Source organism: Ostrinia nubilalis, chromosome 9 (assembly GCF_963855985.1).
Source record: "Ostrinia nubilalis chromosome 9, ilOstNubi1.1, whole genome shotgun sequence".
Taxonomy (NCBI): Eukaryota; Metazoa; Arthropoda; class Insecta; order Lepidoptera; family Crambidae; genus Ostrinia; species Ostrinia nubilalis.
In genome coordinates, this window is record NC_087096.1 from 13,268,976 (window position 1) to 13,291,695 (window position 22,720).

Sequence of the window (22,720 nt, forward strand, 5' to 3'; positions counted from 1 at the left end):
AGATATTTTTGAAAAATAAGTTGTTCCAATTGTGATGACTACACTACTACCAAGAAAACTATTAATTTGATCCTATTGGGATGACATAACAACCAAAAAGAAGACTTCCATAGGTATACAGGGTGTTACTTTGCATTCTTGCCATATTTACAGAGGTTACTATATTACTGATACTGAACACAAATCCGCAAAAAAATAATGCCCGAAAAAAATTTTTTTTAATGTTGAGTATTTTATTTTATCGACAATCTGTTAAACACACCACTAATTATCGTAACGCATGCACATCACTTGTTGCCGATGGCGATGGAGACTTTTTTACTTTTTATTGTATTTTTAAATTAGACTAAGAGCTAGTGAACGCCAGACCTACGTTATTTTATAAAGGCTGAAAGTTTGTCAGCTCATGCTCCCAACATAGCTAAGAACCATGGCAAAACATGAAGTTTGGGTCATGGTGGCTTTGGCAAACAGACGGTACTAAAAGTGTGTAAAATACCAACTTAATTACGTCAAAGTATAAAGGCTGATTTTTTGATATTTCCTTCAAAATGTTATTAGAAATGACGTCATTCATTGACAGACACCTACCATGGTGGCAGACCTTAGCCAGACACCTTAAAGTTCATGAAAATGTAGTCCTACTTACGTCATACTATAAAAGCTGATATTTACATAAAATATTTGAACTATCATTTGATGAAGTTTCCTCATCAGCCAGACACTTCTGATGGTTCCTTTGCCTTGCCAGACAGCTTTTAGGGTGGCTGAAAGTGCGAACGCGAGGCACTATAAATATTGTTTTTTGTACTTTTTCTTAAGTTACTCAAGTCTTTGAGTCTGTAAATCATCATCTCATGTTGATGAGCTGATGATGGAAGGTAAGTATAACTCCTTAAGGCTTAGGGTAATCCCTAATTTTAAAGTGATTACCTCTGAAAGTTGCCTAGAGTAAAGTTCTTTGCAACATGAGTGATTACCTATGTTAATGCTAATGTTGCTAAGAACTTTACTTTAGGCGTTTAGCAACTATTTCGAAGAGAAAATTTGTGGCACCACATTTTCCGTGTTTATAAATTCTAGTGAGTATTTTGGGGTCCTAATTCAATATACAATTGCTATAGAATTATTTGATACTATAAATTTGATTATACTATGCATAGTAATAGTAGATATATCGTGACGGTTTCGCTGGAAGGATACTCTGCAGCGCAACCACTTTCAATAACAAAATACGGCGATACCTGAGACATAGTTGTTTTTTTAAATAGGACTAGAATTTTATAGACATTTCATTCATAGATTTATTTTAGAAACTTTCACTAGTTAAATCAAAAGTAGTTCCGCTGGGGAGCATGACGTGAATTATCCTACAACTCCTAAGCGTTAAGGAGTTGTACCTTCCATCAACATGCGATGATGACTAGCTGATGCAAACACCCAAATAACTTTAGAAACTATACTTATATATACTGGTTAAAGAATTGTCCTCCAACTCCTAAGCTTTAAGAAGTTGTACTTACCTTCCATCATCAGCTCATCAACATGAGATGATGATTTACAGACTCAAAGACTTGAGTAACTTAAGAAAAAGTACAAAAAACAATATTTATAGTGCCTCGCGTTCGCACTTTCAGCCACCCTAAAAGCTGTCTGGCACGGCAAAGGAACCATCAGAAGTGTCTGGCTGATGAGGAAACTTCATCAAATGATAGTTCAAATATTTTATGTAAATATCAGCTTTTATAGTATGACGTAAGTAGGACTACATTTTCATGAACTTTAAGGTGTCTGGCTAAGGTCTGCCACCATGGTAGGTGTCTGTCAATGAATGACGTCATTTCTAATAACATTTTGAAGGAAATATCAAAAAATCAGCCTTTATACTTTGACGTAATTAAGTTGGTATTTTACACACCTTTAGTACCGTCTGTCTGCCAAAGCCACCATGACCCAAACTTCATGTTTTGCCATGGTTCTTAGCTATGTTGGGAGCATGAGCTGACAAACTTTCAGCCTTTATAAAATAACGTAGGTCTGGCGTTCACTAGCTCTTAGTCTAATATCTATTGCAATCTATTGTCTTTAAAATGTCTTTTTGACACTTGTAAAAAACTGAGAAATCCATCAATCACAAATCACGTTATAAATAATACAAAAATGTCTGAAGTGTATTCAAACAACGAACAATTTAATCAAAATGGTGCTTGGAGTGTCTGCAAGACGTCTTAGACGAAATGCTTGATGACGTACCCTTAGCGTTACACCAAATGCTCTACTACCAGCAGGATGGTGCTCCCCCACAATAAGGACGTCAAGTGCGTGAATAATACGTTTGGTGAACAGTGGATTGGACGAGGGGTCCAGTAGCTTGGCCACCACGATCCTCGGACCTGACACCAATGGATTTTTGGAGTGACTTGAAACGACTGGTATGCGCAGAAGAGATAAACAGTGTAAATGCGTTACATGAAAGGATTGTTTTAGTGAAACTGTGAGACAAAACGTTTATATGTGTTGCGAAAACTAAAGCGAAAAACCTATGCTTCGCCGTGCTAGACTGTGCCTTCGTCAGACTGATGATCAGAACGGAGGACACTTTGAACACTTGCTTCGCAGTACGTAAACTTTGTAAGTAGGAACTTATAAATATAAAGGCACTGGGTCTCTATCAGAAGGAACTCTAGGGGTGGAATCTCCATTGGCGTGGGTTAACGGGCAAGGAGATAATATCTTGGATGGTTGACAATCACTTTTCCTACAATTTAACGTTCCACCAAACTCAACACGCTCTCAAAGATAACCTCGCAGCCGCCTGCTCACACTTGACATGACACAACTGATTGACAGTTATCTTTTTCTGCGCATCAGTCGGGTGTTACGTTTAGGAATCACAAACCTTCTGCTCTACAGATTTCTACAGATAACATAATATTAAGATTGGTACTATTAATCATCAATAATAATTTGCAGCATCTGTGTCCGGCGCCGACACGGCCAGCCTGACTATCGCACGGCCTCGTGCGCTTAGTCCAGGGTTTGTCCATCTGTAAACATTCAATTTCTTATTATCACAGCTCGTCCATTCCTGACTACAGAGCGTGCGAATATCAGATCGTAGAATCACAATAAATACAGCTGATCAGGGCGTGATGACCCTCGATCAGGAAACCAAACCATTACAGCTGGCCCGGGCGCGAAGCCCGACCAGGAAACCAAAACATTACAGCTGGCCCGGGCGTGAGGCCCCTTCGACCAGGAAACCGGGGTTTAGGTAACATGGCCCGACGCGCAAGGCTTACGCCAAGGCTCCTTCAACCATTTACCTCAAACCGCACCACTACTACTGCTGATCCAGGCATGCAGCCATGCGACCAGGAAACCAGGGTTTAGGTAACATGGCCCGACGCGCAAGGCATAAGCCAAGGCTCCTTCAACCATTTACCTCAAACCGCACCACTACTACTGCTGATCCAGGCATGCAGCCGTGCGATCAGGAAACCAACATTACATCAGCGTGGCCCGGGCGTAAACAGCCCCTTCAACCACGGCAACAGGGTGGCCCGAGCGCCCTTGGCCCGGCCCCCTCAACTCACTCACTCACAAAGGCCCTTCCAGTTTACGTCAATCACAAGAATTTCCGTCAACCTGCACCAACTCTCAATGTCTGAGCCAGCATCCTCCATGTAAAACTTGATGAGTTGCGTAGCGTAGGTGTGCATGCTGAAAGATTTATCTCCTTTGAATAGTGCCCTTCGAATCCCACTTCTGATAAAGGCACTGGGTCTCTATCAGAAGGAACTCTAGGGGTGGAATCTCCATTGGCGTGGGTTAACGGGCAAGGAGATAATATCTTGGATGGTTGACAATCACTTTTCCTACAATTTAACGTTCCACCAAACTCAACACGCTCTCAAAGATAACCTCGCAGCCGCCTGCTCACACTTGACATGACACAACTGATTGACAGTTATCTTTTTCTGCGCATCAGTCGGGTGTTACGTTTAGGAATCACAAACCTTCTGCTCTACAGATTTCTACAGATAACATAATATTAAGATTGGTACTATTAATCATCAATAATAATTTGCAGCATCTGTGTCCGGCGCCGACAAATAAATATTTAATTGTGAATAAGGTGATTTCATTTCATACTTAATTTATTAATTTGTAAAAATAGGGTACAATGTTATAAATTAATTAAAACCCTAATAATTATTACGTATTTTTGACGGTCCTAAGCCCGTAAAGTAGAAAGGAAAATCTGAAATCAACTGAAGAGTAGGTATTTTAAAATAATTATTATGACTGGATAAAAAGGCTGGTACCCAGAGCCATAAAACAACAGATTATTAAGAACTAGGCCACGCCCACTAGGTTTATTCCACTTGCACCTGTAGAACGTGCGAGACAAAATTGATTTATTCCAATTTGTACTGAAAAACCAAATTTACTAAAATCTTAGTGTACTTTCTTTATGGGAGTCTCTTGTTTATCTTAAATAATAGGTATTGTTCCCTACTTTTATCTCTGTGAATATGGCAAGAATGCAAAGTAACACGGTGTATAATTTTATCGTACCTATCACGTAAATTACTCGGAACTACATTATTATTCCAAATATTATTCCAAAAATATATCTTTCTGTGACAAACAAACATTTTCCAATAACATGTAATTCGCCATCGAAGAACATTTATGGCTGTACTTATTGAAGTTTCAAGTCCTATTTTCTGGCCCGCATTAAGTACGGCCATTTCGGAAATGGCGCGAGAGTTGCCCCAGGATTGTGTCATAAATCGCGGCTAGGCTAGTTATAATGTTGCCGAAATATCGATAGTTTTATCGACAAAACGTTAGTAAGTAAGTTAGTTTAGTTTTATAGATAATAGTATCGATACTTCTAATAACTTGAGCTTATCGAATTGACTAAGATAGGCAACAAGGTGTCGATAGGTACAGTTCTACATAGTTGCCACATTGATTGGATTAGGTCTTGTACTTAGTTTAGATTTTATTTTTCAGTGTTTTTCAGATTTTTTATAACAGACCAAAATCAACAGCAATAAAAATTGTATTCAGTAATCAAAATTCTATTAATAATGAACTGTGATCCTTTGTGGTCTTCAAAGCAATGGAAATAGGGTTGGTTTTTTGCACGTAATCTGACCATAGATTTGTATACTTTAATAAGGTTTTTTTTTCCCTTTATTTGCGACAACAAACAGTTACATGGGGGCTTATGTACTTAATTTTGATAACTTAAAAATTGAGTTAAGTTCAAGTAACAACCTTAATATTATTATTTGTGCATACTTACATCGCCCTCACTAAGTCCAGCAGAGTTCAAGTACTTCTGTTTTCCATTACTTTGATATCATCAATACTTCTACCTCTGACTTTATCGAGAGACTATCGATACATATTTGCTATAGATCAGCAACACTAGTGCAGGGGAACCGGCAAAAGCGACTTGCCCCGGAGCAACTCGATTAAGTTTGCTTGCCTTAAGGCTTGGTATTTCTGCTAAAGTAGGTATTTCGCGATGTCAAAATCTGCGCGCGCAATACTTCGCCGAAGACAGCGCGCCAAAGAGCTCTTGCGGCTACACAGTATAGAAATACGCAGTTTAGAAATACGCAGTTGGTTAGGTTAGGTTGACTTCCTTCCGTTCAAGCGTCACGCTCACAGCACTTTCTAATACAAATCATATCCAAGTGATACAAATTAAAACAACTTTCAAAATTTTTGGGAATATATTTTAGAATCGAATAAATATAGAATATAACTGCCAAAGTAAACACGGTTCAAAGAGGCGTGGCGTCACCCGACCTTCCGGAAGTTCCGCGCCGGCTAAAATAATTTCAAGATTACGTCACCCGACCTATCGGTAGATCCTCGGGAGCTTGAGCGATTGGAAAAACATTTTATGATCAGTTATGTTACTCGTAGTAGCGATTATTTAGAGCTTGGATAATAAATTATAGTTGTTGCAATTCACAAAGCTTTTCATGTGGTTAATTACATTAATCAGTACACGCATCAATTTTGTTCAGTCTTTTTGTTTATTAATAAATAAAAATATCATACTAAAATTGCATACATATTTGTTTGTATTGGTCTGGGTGTTTTCTTTCCATAATTTATGTATAACGTATGTACGGGGCTCTGTATCGAAAATCACTATGAGCAATAAGCATCACACACGGTTACCTGGAGTGCATTACCGCAGCAAAAAGCTTGCCATCTTAAATGAACGGTATAATATCGAGGTTTCGTCAGTACAGTTGCGAACAAAGGTGTTTGTGTAGTGTAGTTGAGTTGAGAGGTCAGATTTTTGAAAAAATAAAACGAACATTTTATTTTTTAAATACATTTTAAAAGTAATTTACATTACAGATAACAATGAGAGGATGACATTGCAAGGTGGTGCCAGTCCAGTCTTAAATCCGTTGATATATGCTGCATCTGCCATGTTTTTGGCTAAAAGATTCTTCTATCTTGCTGTTTAGACTTTTATTACAGACCTCCAAGTTTTAAATCCGTTGACATCTGCTGCATCTGCCATCTTTTTGGCTAGAAGATTCTTCTATCTTGCAGCTTAGACCTTTAGCTACAGACCTTAGACAGTATTTTTGAAACATTCTTACGCATGGTGGAGGAAGGGACGCTCTAGAGCAGTGGTTCTTAACCGGTGGTCCGCGGACCACTGGTGGTCCCTGGAGGCATTCCAAGTGGTCCACGATGTGCACTTGCACACCTTGGTCAAAACCACTTTTAACTGATTTTTGCAGTCAAACTGGTTTTGACCGATTATGAGGTGGTCCCTGACAAGACAGAAATTTGGTAAAATGGTCCCTCATGACTTAAAGGTTAATAACCACTGCTCTAGAGACTCAAAACTACAAGGATACACATGAACTCCAGTTTTAAATCCGTTGATATCTGCTGCATCTGCCATGTTTTTGGCTATAAGATTCTTCTATCTTACGGCTTAGACCTTTAGCTACAGACCTTAGACAGTATTTTTGCGAAAATTCTTACGCATGGTGGAGGAAGGGACGCTCTAGAGACTCAAGTCTACAAGGAGTCATATGAACTCCAGTTTTAAATACGTTGACATCTGCTGCATCTGCCATCTTTTAGGCTAGAAGATTCTTCTATCTTACAGCTTAGACCTTTAGCTACAGACCTTATACAGTATTTTTTATTATTTATTTGTGTCAGTGTGCTCTTCTAAAGAGTGTAAGACGATTGTATGTAGGTACTATTAAAATGTAATTTTAACTCATTGGTTTTGTCTCATATTTGAGGAATGTACTATGTATCATGAGTAGAGTCTTCGTTTAAAAGGATGCGAACGATTTAAATTTCAATAGGTAGACAAAATTGATAATTTTTAATTATCAAAAATTTAAGCTTTCTCCAGTAACACTGATATTATTATACTGTGACTCATCAAAGTCATCATTGTCAAAAATATTGACAAATCGCGAACTGTCACGGTAAAAAAACTGACACGCGTCCGTCCTCCGTAAGCGCCACCGCGCGACTGATTGAGATTGTCCAAGCCGTCATGGACGATTTTTTCCACATTTTTTAACATAGTAACTAAATAAGACGCAATATAAAAATTTCATCCGTTAAAAGCCCTCAAGTTATTTCTGAACTTTAGTTTAATAAAAGATTTAGAATCTCAAATCGCTTATTTTAAAAATAAAACCATAAATAGAAAACGAATAGAGGTAACTTTGGGAATTTATTCTATCGAGTCAACTTCATCAAATCGTGTTTCCATCCATTAATAGCCCTAGAAAATATCCTCAACTATGCCCAATAAAAATCTTAGCCTTTAATTTTACTGTTTAGTACCTCAAAAATGAAAAATGAAAACCTCATTTTCGCCATTTTCTCTGCTACCCGGCCTTAAGCGGGGCTGTGCTTCGTCGCTGTTGAGTTATAGCAAATATTGTGACGTTTATGATAACACTGGTGTTAGGTATCATAAGTTAGAAACTCCAGAAGTTTTTGACATAATATGCCCGTTTTCACCATCAATCCCTCACTTTTAAGTGACCCCTATGGTAACACTATTAACAGGAATTTGTTTTCAAAGGGGTCACTTAAAAATTAAGGATTGATGGAGAAAACGGACATTAATATCTTAAAGTCCCTAGCTTTAAGTCATCAGTAGTTTGCAGGTTATTGATCTTACATTATATCGTCAGATAATATCAATGGATTGACATTGACTTATTAGCAGCTTTTCAGTGTTTTCTTGTCATCATAATCACATTTCAGCCATAGGACGTCCACTGCTGAACATAGGCCTCCCCCAATGCTTTCCATGTCGATCGATTGGCAGCGGCCTGCGTCCAGCGCTTCCCTGCTACCTTTACGATGTCGTCGGTCCACCTTGTAGGTGGACGTCTCACGCTGCGTTTTCCAGTACGCGGCCTCCATTCCAGAACCTTTCTGCCCCATCGGCCGTCAGTTCTGCGTACTATGTGCCCTGCCCATTGCCACTTCAGCTTGCTAATCCGTCGGGCTATGACAGCGTCTTTTCTTGTATCAGTAAAATATAACGATTGACATGACGGCCCTTGTGTAAGTCGCCTTAGGCGGCTGACATAACTTAGGTATACCTACTTTGATTAAGACATTGATTTGCAATACGGCAATTTTGCAATTTTATTACCAAATTGGGATGAACTACAGAAAGAGATTTTATATTACGCGTGAACCATCCGAGAACTCTGTTCAACATTTTTCTTTTGATCACAGAGACACCCCTGTTATCAAAAGTTCTTCTTATGACCATCATTGCTTAAGGCATTCTCGTACTTACCGTACTGACCTTATGAACTTTATAAGATTTGTCTATAAGAACAAAACAGGTCAATCTCATAGGTACTTGACATAAGAAGAGGAATTGGAGGGGAAATGGACCCGAAAATCGTATTTACGGGATACGATTTACCCAACTTGCCCGGGGCTACGCGATTTAGTTTAACTGCGCTCGTCCTAACCCTACCTATGCTTCATTGCTTCCAGTTTTAGCAGTGACTTTTTACGTCCAATAGTAATACATAATGTAATAGAGGAGTGTAACATAATACAGGTAAATAAAAAGTTAAAAAGTACTAACCTGGGTAATAAGAAATCCATGTTACACCAATTATCCATATTTTCTCTGAAGACTAAAGTAAAAATATACCTTAAATTTGACGTCCACCCACAAGGTGGACCGACGACTTCATGGAGATACCAACCGGGCGATGTAGAAATAATTGAGGTAGGCCTATGAACCTTTGATCAGCAGTGGACGTCCTGAGTCTGAAAAGACCATAAATCAGATCGTTCAATGACGATAAATACAAATAGTCATTTAACGAAATTTTATAAAATATTTTATCTAAATAAATTATACTTACTATCGGCAACCGTGTTAACTGCCCATTGCCGGACATGTCGTCTCTTTCTATCGTAAAGAATCACCATTTGATGAGAGCGTGTGCAAAAACGGAAATGGAATGGAATTCATTCACCATTTCGGTCAAAAGTGTTTATGGTTGAAAAACAGTTGCCCATTGACAAAGAGAAGAAGAATAAGAACTAAATTAGTTAAATGAGATGCAACTATTTATTAAAGAAGTAAGATTAACCATCTGTTTAATACACAAGCCAGCTCTCTCTACGCTGGCCGTCTTAAAGCTTAATGGCCTTCAAACAACAGAAAATTCTTACACATATTTTCTTAATTAAACCTAAAATTATAACTTTAATCATCCTTAGACCCGCCTAAGAGGGTCGTCTTCATGATTAAAGCACAGAATTATTAACGAAAAGCTACCAAAAGATAAAATCTTCAAAGGCACAAGGTTAAAGTTTAAGCAAAGCAACGTTAACCCTTTGTAATCAACAGTAATGGTTCTTTATGCCTCGAGTTAGTTTTTTCAGTGAATACAAATTGAACGAATTTTATCTAAATTGCTACCATTATCTTGCTTGCTTAGTACAAAAGACGGCTACCTTAGTGCCTAATTTGGCTAGCATAGTTCTTGCACTAAAATTTAGCCTGGAGGCATTAACCGTTAAATTGTCATCTCCTCTAGGAGTCTACGCGTTGATAGTTTCAGCAATAATGTTCTTGTTTTCTTAATAATAAATTAAATTGAACAATGAAATTAAAACCTCGAAAAATAGTTCACTAAAAAGTAGAAAAATAATTATGATTGATATTCTTGGAGTCCCTAGGATCCCATCATCAGATCCTGACTTGATGACAATGGGACCACCTCAGAAGTGCACCCTATCGAACAAAAAAGAATTTTGAATATCGGTTCACAATTGATGGCGTAATCGGTGAACTAGACATACCTCCTTTTTGGAAGTTGGTTAAAAATAGAGCAATGAGTAAAATAAGACTAGCAAAGGTTAAATAATGGGTTAAATTATTAAGCCTATGCACACTAAATCGGTATAAGATATAAGATATAACTTAATTGAGTTCTAATGAACCCGACGGGTTCCAAAGGTTAAAGTTGACGCGAAACAATGTTGATTAGCGAACTGTAATTGGTTTTGTAACGAGTCGGAAGCCCAACGTTTGAATATTAAGCGCTTAAAATTTGGCACCATTCATTGAGTAGAGTACAATAGAAAGTGACATGAGAAAAACTATCCTTAAAATGTTCTCGTGCATTGTAAAAAATGCAGCTTGTAGTGAACTTTTGAGAACTTTCACAATACATTGCTGGCAAAGCATGAATTTTCATATCACGAAACATGCACGCCTGTCATTGTGCCTTTTATACCATTTATTCGTTTGCTCCTACCACCTTATAATGGTGAGTTCTTATTTGTTTTTCATGAATCGGTTGTTGTAACTTATGTACAGGGTTTACTAAAAATAGTGGACCAGAAATTCATGAAATTACGCACAGTTTCCCATGCGTCCTTACCTCGATCCTTTTTCAAGAAATCAAGCGTTGCTATTTGCAAAAAAATTTGGCCCACCCCGTATCTGAGACCATGAAAATTCTATACAACTTTTCTCTTCTTTTCCGCATAGCTTGCGTTTTATTTGTAAAATAAAGTTAAAAAAAGAAAATAAAGAACGTCACTCAACATTATTCAAACTGTGCATTCTGTGTTTTTGTACTATCATATCAGTCAAATACACGAAACATGCCTGGATGTATTTAGAAGTCTGTGCAGCTCTAATCGGCCTTTAAAGCGTAAGCCATGTCCTGTCAGTCAGCTGTCACCTTACAAAATTCATGCAATCAGTTACCCGTTGCACAAATTACGGGACGCCGATCACGCAAGTGGGTTCAATTTCAACCCATTTGTGGGAACAGGGATTATTCCGGGCAAGAATAATGGATAGGGTTTGTGTATTTAACTGTAGTTTAATTTAGTTGGATCAAAATTGGGAACTGTAGGATAAAATAAACTCTTGGTAAAAAATATTTGGTAGGCTTTTTGAAAAAATAAACAGGTATACTTACATAATTAAATATCTTTATACTCTAATATACGTGGGAGTCTAAGTATGAAAGAAATAAGCTTAAGCGGGGGTTAAATTGGATATTCTACATATAATATGGAATTTCCTTTGGTATAAGATTCCAGACAATATAATAAGTAAATCTAGAAAATCTAAATTGGATAGAACAAAAGTCACTTACATAGCTGATAAAATCTGCAAGTCAAAGTGAGCTTGATTAGTCTTAATTTAACCCCAAATTAAGCAAAGTTTAATCATCTGTTACTATTCTGCTCCGTTTGTGTGCAATACAAATATTTATTATGCAAAGTGGAATTGCAAATTGACAAATAGCTATTATCACCGTCTGTCGCGAGTGTTGATAATTTTATATCGATAAATTCTACTATCGACTGAGTTAGATTTTAGACGCTTTTTGAATTTAGCAAGTTACCCGACTTTTTATGGAACGGATTGTGTTTGAACATTATTATTAAGTACGAATCAAGTTCTAAACCTATTTTAAGAGTTTATTTACTCCTCTGTCTATTATTTATCTTTGTGCCGAAACATCATTCAAGTCAAGAAAAAAGTAGACTAGTAATTCTTCCAATCAGATTTTTTTAAGAATATGGGAGTCAAGATTTTGGGTTTTTGACTCGTATTGGCACATTATTGGCACGGTAATACTATCTATACAGTATTCCAACTCGGCCATATTTTTGAAATAAATGTCAACAGTCGCGCGGTACGTCACAGTATGACAACATGCGATAGGGCTGCCCACCTACAGTACCCAGTTAAATTACATCTGCCTACTTAGAATTTCTATATAGTTTTGTGATTGTATTTTTTTATTTAGTTTGACAAACAAAATACTTTGGGAATGGAATAGGCTAAAAATGTGTGTTGTTTTGTGATTAGTAGATTTAATTTAGTAAAAACTACTTAAATAATTTCGAAACTTTAATAATCATAATGATCTGTTACTTTAATTTCGGGCGGGCGAAGTCGTGGACAAAAGCTGGTTTGATACAATATAATTTTCATTTCAAATCAAACTGACTGAAAATGACAATTTGACTAGTTTTTGACCAATTTGACCGTAAATGACGGTTAGTCAAATTCAATCAGTTTTGTCATTTTTAACACTTGGCCACCGACGTCCATTCGGCACATTCGCGACACCCCCGACTTTTGCATACCGAGCGCATACCGAGATTTGAATTTCGAAAGAAAGTTCTCGTTTCGTCAGTTTATATGAAGTTACAATACTGTATGATATTATTACCGTGTTATTGGCCTTTCATACGCCGGAAAAATCAATTCATTATCAATTAACAGTTTAAATTCTATAAAGTTCAAATTCGACAGTCGCGACAACACTATTAATTTTCGGTAGCTGTAATCGCTGAAGCGGGTGATATAAATTGACGTCGGCTCTTGGTATTTTCACACCGTAACTTCGTGATTTCATCCAACAGTAAAATTAAACGATGGGAAAATAATGGATTGGCGGCTGAGACAGGGAATTTTTGATATTGACTTTTATTGCTTTCAAAAGAAAATGTGACAAGTATTTAAAATTTATTTGTACAGGAGTTTAACAGCGAAACTTTGTAGAAAGAAGCACTTAATTTAATAAAGTGTATTTGTAAAGAGAACAAGAAGCGATAGTTATAGTGGCCAATTAATCAAGGTATAACTCTGTAGGTACCTTGTGTGTTGATAAAATATAATAATGTATAATTTATAAAAGCGAATCTAGTTATTAAATGCCACGATAGCCGAACGGTGAAGGGGTCGGAGTGGCCGACTCGAGATCCGAGGAACGCGGGTTCGAATCCCACTGCCGCTCGACTATTGTGGTGAGCCCACTCGTAACACAAGCTTATTTAGCTTAACGCGAGGGGCTAGCGGGACTATTAGTAATTTGGGCAATACAAATTGCTAATAATCTTTTTTAAATAAAAAAAAATACAGAAGCAGATTTTTTGGAGTCGTACTTACTAATTAATGGTTAATAGTAGAAATCACTCTATTGTTATGTTGAGCAGACGTATTCAAAACACAATTTTTATCAGTCTAGAATCACTGTATACAGGGCGTAAAACAAACCAATTATAAGCCCATTACTTATGTCATAATGACCTGTGTGTGTTATCCATAAGCCACAATAACTTTATTTATCTAGTTTGTCGTTCAATAAAAGAATTCTATCAAACCACCCGAGCTGTTTACATTAGAAGCGAATGGATGAAGCCGGACACCCGGTTAGACAATACCCGGACATTCCGGTCGTCCGGTAAACACGTTTGTGTAGGATAATGGACCGTGATCGGGAAATTAATCGGATCACGTGGTAATTAGTTTTGTGGCACGTGATATATCATGGTTGGTGGTTTGGAATTAGATATTTTAACAACGTCTCTACAAATAATTTAAAAACACTAAGGCCCAGAACAGACGGTGAATCGCTACTGCAACGAAACTGCAACTGCTAGTTACTTTTGAGTTGAATCTAAGTTTCTGCCATAGCGTCCGTTGAGAGACCACACATGACGCGACCAGTTTGACACTTTCAGTTTCAGTTTCATTCATCAGAATCATCAGAAAGTTGCAGTTTCGTTGCAGTTGCGTTTCACCGTCTGTTCTGGGCCTAAGTCATATCTTTGCCGGGTCTCATAAAAATAATTTCGTTGTATGTCCATGAAAGTGTGCCATAACGAAATTTTTAACCATTACGGAATGCTGTGTCGATGACAATCAGTAGATATCACTATCGCCTGGTTTGGTCGAACCTTAACTCAAAAGAAACAACCTCTTAAAATCATTTTCACATCTAAAAACAACATGAGTTTTGTAAAAAATACGAGTAAAACTGTAGACAGATAAAACATTTCTCGTTTCTTATAGACGCTACTCTGCTAAACAAACATGGAAAACCGGAACCATCGCACAAACGGTCCAAATTGAAAATCTCCTATCGCCAAGATTGTTACAGATACGACCAATTTTATCGCCGGGCCCGAGCATTGGCAATTTACTGAGGAATCTACATGTTACAGTCAAAACTCATAATCGGTCAAAACCATTTTTGACTGCAAAAATCAGTCAAAAGTGGGTTTGACCAAGCGCGTCAGTCAAAACCACTTTTGAGTGCATTAAAAAATATTTAACCGATCGAACTAATTAAAAATCACTTAAATTTTTAGATTTCTTAAAATATGAGAAAAAATAAAGAGCAACATTATTGCATAGTATCTAAGGTAGGTGTGGTGTGATCATTTTGCATGCACAAATCACAAAAATGTTACACTTTAAAATGTTTTTATAATACATTTTGAAGATTTCCAAGTAATTTTGACTGATTCCTAAAATTTTGAATCAGGCGAAACCACTTTTGATAGATTTTTGTGCACTCATAGTGGTTTTGACTAACGCGCTTGGTCAAAACCACTTTTGACTGGAAAAATCAGTAAAAGGGAGTAATTTTTGCAGTCAAAAGTGGTTTTGACCGATTATGAGTTTTGACTGTAACATACATACTGAATCCGCCCGACAACAATCCTTACAGCCATCCTAACAGAGCTCTTAAACCGGCCCCAAAGTACCGACGTATTACGCGCAAGCAGGCCTGGCTCACTCCGCGCGGTACATCCGATAATTACCTACAGCGAAGCGCCCCGCCGGCGGGTATTATATCAGTCGAGTGTCAGCGCGCGCCCGTCAGGACGCTGGCGTGCGTTGTAGTATGTACCTAATTCTATGATCGAAGTATTATTTAAAAATGGACATAAAGAGAAAGAAATATTGTGCGGCGTTCGGGTGTTTAAATTCGAAAAGAAATCTACCGGATTTATCTTTTTTTTCGCTTCCCAAAGAATGATGATGAAAGGTATGTTGGCCATGTCGGTAATCAATAATTCTTAGGATAGTATAGGATTCTTCTTTTTTTCTGTAATAGTATGTTTAATTTATTCGTCTTGTGTTAAAATAGGTATCAATGAAGACATTGTAATAAAATAAGTTTTTTTTAATCCTAAGTAGGTATATTTGAAATGTTATTTTTACAAAGGTAAAATAACAGTAATACTTACCTACGTACGTACCTCATTACAAATAAGAAGATTAATTATTTTTTCACTAGACAGCAACCCTAACAGCGTAAGAAAAGTTCAGAGGCACGCGATAGAAAGAGACAAAACTTGTAGGTGAATAAAATTGTAGGTACGTAGTGCTGTGCGAGCTGAATTCCACTGTATCGCGTCGTAGCAAGACTCGTATTTATTTAAATCGTCTTGCGGAGTAATCCTTCTGTACCTGTACTATTGCTTATTCTGTGGCGCAAGTTCGCACTCAGAGATCCAGTGTCACTGGTCGGATCAGTACTACATTTTCCGACCATATTCTCCAGATCCCTGCAGTTTCTTATCCCCTTCTGACGTGTAGGAAACAAAGTATAACATGGGATCTTATTACACTGGTCAACGTATTGTATTCGACCCACGTGTTTGCATGAAGTCATCTGAAAGGAATATTTTGATTACTTGAGTACTGTAGTGAATCAGTGATCTGAAAAGTTTTGTAACGTAATATTTTGAAATACTAATAGTTTTGGATTGTTATACCTACCTGGTTTGGTTGTACCTGATTCTACCAAACAGTATTTGAAAAATGCTACTAATAAAAATTTGAATTTAGCCTACAATTTTGTATCCTGCACCTATTTGGTATCAATATTTAAATTCAACCAATCACACAGGCTTAGATCATATTTGAGTGTTATTTCGGAGTTCAGGCCTAAAAGTTATTTATTTTTTCAATTAAGCTTTTGAAAAGCTCTTTCGCGTGCCTGTCCCAAAAAATAATGTCAATATTGATATAATCCTACTATCCTACTATAATATTATAAAAATGCGAAAGTTTGGATGTCTGGATGGCTGGAATGTGTGTCTGGATGTCTGGATGTTTGTTACTCTTTCACGCAAAAACTACTGAACGGATTTTGTTAAAACTTTACAGTATTATTGTTTCTAACCCAGAATAACATATAGGCTATAATTTATGACGATAATGTGAAAAACTAAATTACACGCGGTTGAAGCCGCGGGCAAAAGCTAGTATTATAAAAAGTAATCAAACAATATTGATGAAGAAATTGGGGTAAAAAATGTTGCGAAAATCATCAATTTACGCGGCGCCTCGATCAACAAACTTAATAAAAGTCAAACAGGTACCACCAGGTACGCTCAATTCCCCGCAAAGCCACCTGCCCACCGGCCACGTTCGTTAAGATAAGATGTTAATATCCGGACAGCATTTATTTGAAAGCCCCGCCGAGATTGCTTGGGGAAAACGAATGGACACACCGACGTGGAGTTCGGTCAGCAATTCCTGTTTTAAGACGTGGTCAAGATTAGTTTCTAGGCTAATTGAACTGGGGAAACTGGTGAGGTTATTAGGTAATGAGCTTTAAATACAAGTGTTGTCAATTTTTAAATCAATAAAATATGTATAAGCCTCTTTCCGGTTAGTAGCGGCCTGCATCTAGCGCCTTCCCGCTACCTTTATGAGATCGTAGGTCCATCTTGTGGGTGGACGTCCTACGCTACGCTTTCCGGGAGGCCTATGTTCAGCAGTGGACGTCCTATGGCTGAAATGATGGTGATGAAAATATGTATCGAAGTATTATCTAAATAATTCCTTCAATCTGTGTATCGGACTCTGTTACTCTGTTAGTTTCGTTTTAATAGGAAAAATCTTATTTTCAAGTGTCCTTTTCACTTAAATTGTAAATTCAAATATTTTATTCAGTACATAGGCCCTTTCCAGGGCACTTATACATGTCCCAAATATACATAGCTTGCCTTACCACCACTTCGGGACAACATAGGGGCTGGTGCTGAGAAGTGCTATAAAGCTGCGCTTTTGCGTAAAATTCTGCTCTGTCAAATATATAATAATATCATGGAACAAAAAAAGTAGGTGGGTATTTTGGAATCATTGTCGATCGTCTTAAGATGTAACATTTTAGTTTGAAAGCTTTCCGCTCACCGTGTCCGTATGTCTCAGCACATGAAAAGTAATTCAAGATACACAACCGTAGAAGCAGGTATAGTGCGAGCGGACTGAGAACTCGGCCAGCCCTGACTAAAACACAGTCTAGCTAGCAGCTATAATTTGGCTTTTAGCTGTAGTCTTTCTCTCTTAGCATTTTTGATGACTTAGGTACACTCTTGATAGTTTGCATTTCACTAACAACAACGATGGAAATAAGGATTTATAGATCATTGCATGGTTTATCTGTCTTTATAGTCTGTCGCCATAACAACAATGTTAACAGCATTGTTGTTGCGTTCCGGCAGTTAGAGGTAGGATAGCCAGTTCCTCCGTGGTTGAGGATTCCGGGTGAAGCTCGCTTCCACCTTCGGCCTGATCATCACTTACCATCAGGTGAGATACAGGCCAAGAGCTTCCTCGTTGTGGATAAAAAAAATTCTATCTTGATGGGCGACGGTAATCACTTACCATCTGCTCGTTTGCCTCCTGTCTCATAAAAAAACTAACATTATAATTTGTACCTACTTTAAATAAAATTGAAAAACACATTTTGATAGAACTAAAAATCACATAGACAGCTTGAAATATACCAAAAAATAAAACATTATTCAGATTTAACTCAGAAGAGGTGCTTATGTAAATAAGAAGAACTTTTGAACAATATTTCACGACAACTGATGCCGGCAGAGTTGCAAAGAATATTAAACTTTAATTAAGATGAACTCTAAAGAAGTCATAGTTCAAGATCTTGCGGTGTTTTCTTTTGTGGCAAATGACCCTAAATAATTAATTAACTTAATGTTAAGATTTTGTGTGTTAATAATAATTGTGAGTAATCCTTTGTTACAATAATGCCCGTTTTCACCATCAATCCGTAATTTTTAAGTGACTCTTATGAAAATAAAATACCTGTTATGTGTTACCATAGGGGTCTCTTAAAAATTAGGGATTGATGGTGAAAATGGGCGTTAGTTACTTACAATTTATTATTATAACACTAATCACTTAACATAAGTAGCTCGGGGCTTTAGTAACTAGAAATGACAAGGAAAAAGCTTTTTTCGTTAAATTAGTAGGAAGTGCATAATTGAAAAATCTGAATCAAAGTTGCTTAAATTGGAATATCCCAAAAAAACGGAAAACACGGCAACTGAAATACTTAATGCTTTCGTAGTAAAGTAAGTAAATGCTTACAAATTTTTACCCTCATCATATTCATGTTTTTTATGCAGAACAAAATCAGTATTATTTTGACTGTACTCACATCGATGTCAAGAGATGGTACCTACATAATAATAATTAATATTATCTGCCCTGTAAGTGCCTATTCACTCGCGCCTTGAGAGACTCGGATTATAATGTTCGGGAAAGACAGAAGCAGGCAGTGAATTCCAATCTCTAGCTGTTCTTCCTCGGTCTATAGATAATTTCCGTGTGCCAACTACAAGAACTTAAGTTTTATACAAGTTATTGACAATAATAGGATAAGTTTGACATAATTTGCCCTTCGTTTATGACTTTGACAATAATTCAACTATGGATAAACTCGACTGCAAGCTCGATTAGTGATAGTTGGTAGAACTTAGATACTGTTCTAAGTTTTGGAAGCTTTATTGCTTTCCCACAAAGTCCTTTATTATATTCACAATAAGAATGCTAATTCCATGAATTCCAAAACCATAGCCGAAAAATATGATGATACCAAGTCTCGGAGTTGTTAATTAGCAAAAATTTATGGGACTTTCTGTAACAGTATATTCTAGAATCCCGTTACTTTGTAGTATTCATTTTTGATCATTTAATTTTATAGGATGAAATATTAGGATAGGATTTAGTAGTAAATTATCTTGAAGAGAACATTTATTTTTCTTCTTTTATTTTTTTAAATAAATATTTTTCAGAGCTGTTTTTCAATGATCCACTCAAAAACTTTAATATACTTACGTCCATATTCACAAATTATGCTTGCTTAAGTGAAGCAGCAAATAAAACGCATAGCGTTGAACAGAGCTCTGTGGTTGGTTCATGTGTCACTCTGTGCGTCCACGTCAGCGTTGCCAGTTTTTTTTTTCGCCAAGTCGGGACTTTGGTACTTTTTGAGTGAAAATAGCGGGATTCTTCCGTCAGAAGCGGGACATAGTAAAAAAAAGTATATAATCAAAGGTTTTCAAATATCTATCTTTTTATTTGACTTAAAATTACGTTTACGTGACAATAGATAGCAAAAGTAGCCATAGAAAATGTATTTTGACAAAAAAAATTATTTTAAATCAGATTTACTTTATCGTTAAATTTGTCTTTAGAATAAAAAAAGAAAAATCGAAATTAAAAAAGTTTTAGTTGTGCGCACACCGTTGATTTTTAGTTGGCCGATGGTTGTGCCCGATTTTAAATTGTATGAAGAATCGGCCAAATCGAATCGGCGTAGTGTGCGCACTCCCATACATGCCCATATTGATCAACTGCCCGACTAATCTATCGGCCGACGAAAAATCAACGGTGTGCACCTACTCTTTTATTCTTTAGATTCTCTTTTAGAATTCTCGGTTCTTTAGAACGCCATATTATTCTATAGTTTAGAATAATATGGCGTTTCAAACAATAGTCTGGTGAAGTGAGTGTCTCTCTCCGAAAAGCGGGACCGAGCCTGTCCCGCGCGGGACATTTAAATTTGATTTAAAAATCGGGACGTCCCGCCAAAATCGGGACGTCTGGCAACGCTGGTCCACGTGCACTGTGAGACTTCATAGTAATTTTTGTGTCGGGCGTTAATAAACTATTATTTTCCTGGATTCTAGTCCAGTCATGGTAAAAACAAAGAATTCGACGGCCAAACATTTGCGCCAACATTAGATCGAATATGTGAAGCTCTATCACCAACCCTCCAATATTTGAGCGTGGTATCCGACCCGACCAGCGGTTTAGGCGCGGCTTACAATAATAACGTAACACTTATGTTTGGTACCCGGAAAACCAGTTTCTCTGACTTTGTTTTTTTATCACCTTTAAGACAATTTTCTTTGGCTTTTCATAATTCAGTCCTATATACTGCTACATAAGATTGAAATCGAAAGATTCCTTCCGGATCACAATGTACCTATGGTTTTCTTTGTGAATCAATGTACGAGTATTTTGGATTAGATACAGTGCATAATAGCATAAATTATAAACTTATTTAAATGAGTCCGAGAGAGTTCCGATCTCCCATTCCTCATCTATACCGATTAGTCATATCAATTGTGTTTCAAAGTTCTAAAGATAATTTGTCCCATTTTTCTATCCCATAACCATAATGTTGATGGCTAACAAAACGTTTATCAGCATTACGTTTCGGATCACCCGGCGTGTAAACAAAGCGCCTCGTGCAATAAAATCGCACAATAACATAGCGTTATAGACTAAGAGCCTGTGAACTCTAGGCCTGCGTCATACCATAAAAGCTGATTTTTATATATTTTGGGCAACAATTAAATGATGTTTTCTCATCAGCCAGATAGTTTTGATCATTCTCAAACCTTGCCAGACAAGCATTTTACCCTAAAAGCCACAATAACCCAAACTTCATGATCTATTTTCATAAATAAAACATTGGATACTTAACTTTCACATTATATTGCCTCATTTTAAAATACAATTCATAACTTATCACAAAAGCGAGCGGAGTCGTCGCCGTGCGTCTCTCTATTCTGACGTTTCTCTAGTGTGACATTACTATGTCAATGTCACTATGACAGCAGCTCATTTAGCCAATGAGCAATACCGTTAATGTAATATTAATTTTAGATTTTTCACAACTAACATTAAGAACTTATGTTGTGAGCATGCGCTGACAAACTTTCAGCTTTTATTAAATAACGAAGGTCTGGCGTTCACTGGCTCTTGTTCTATAACGAAATTCCGCCCTCGGCCCTTGTCTTCCGTTGATAATGACATCTGGCGGGCGGCAAAATTGCACGCCCTGGATGAAACTGATGAATACGGTTACCGTTATGATAGCTACGAGGTTTTGGGGCAGCTGAGGCATTTTGGGGAAGGCACTTTCGAGTTTTGATTGTATTTCAGTTTGGCAAGAGTCTTACGTATAGTTAACCCTTTCACGCATATGGGACACATTTGTCCCCACATAGTTTTTACGATTTACAGTAATACTAGTTAAGTTAAACCCTTTGTAGTTTAATATTCTTAAATTTTATTATTATCTTTTATGATTATGCGCTATAAATAATGAAAAACGCGATTCCTTGTGTAAAAAAATACTGGGACAAAATGTGAAAAAAAAATTCGTTAGACGTCAAAATTAAAAAATATTTTAATATTACTTAGCGGCTGTTTGGCCATTACTTTTCTTCCGATTTACATTCACTAATAAGTATTATTATCGTTTTATTACATATTTTCCATTTTCTTCATATGTATAATGAATATTATGTGAAAATCTGTATTGGGACACGGGTGTCCCTATGTGCGTCAAAGGCAACTTGGTTCTTACTAAGGATATTGTTTGCCTCGTTATAATTTGTATGTTTATATTGATGTTTTATTTATAATTCATACATATTTTTTGTAAATCATTTGTCTTCAAATCGACTTGAAGAAATTTCGCTCAGGAAAGACGAATTTTAGAAGTCATGATGACTGAAAATAGTGACAACGAGGATGGTTTCCTCCCTGATGAAAGGGTGTCTACTGCTGGACAGAGGCTTCCCTGAGGATTTTCACAACAATCGTTCCTGTGCTGCTCGTATACATGAATGTATAGCAGCACAGGAACATGAGGCCTGCCACACTGCGTCTTCCTATACGTGGGCGCCACTCGAGAAATTTTCTGCCCAAACGGCCATCACTTCTGCGAGCTATGTGCCCTGCCCATTGCCGCGATAGTTTGGTAATTATGCGAGCTATGTCTGTTACTTTGAGTCTCCTGCGGACTTCCTCATCACCCTTTGGGTGACTTTGAGCCTTCTCATAAGGCCCATAGTGAAGGAACACGTCTCCGTTCCGTGCGTCATCGCCGCCAAGCCAACACACATTGGTCAAAGACTTTCAGTCAAAGGTCTTGAGACACTGCGGTATTTTGGGTAAAAAGATGTCGCGAAGCCTCTCGGATGTTGTCCCCCCCCAAGTAAGATTCAACTATTGTAGTCACGGCACGGCTGAGACCTTGGA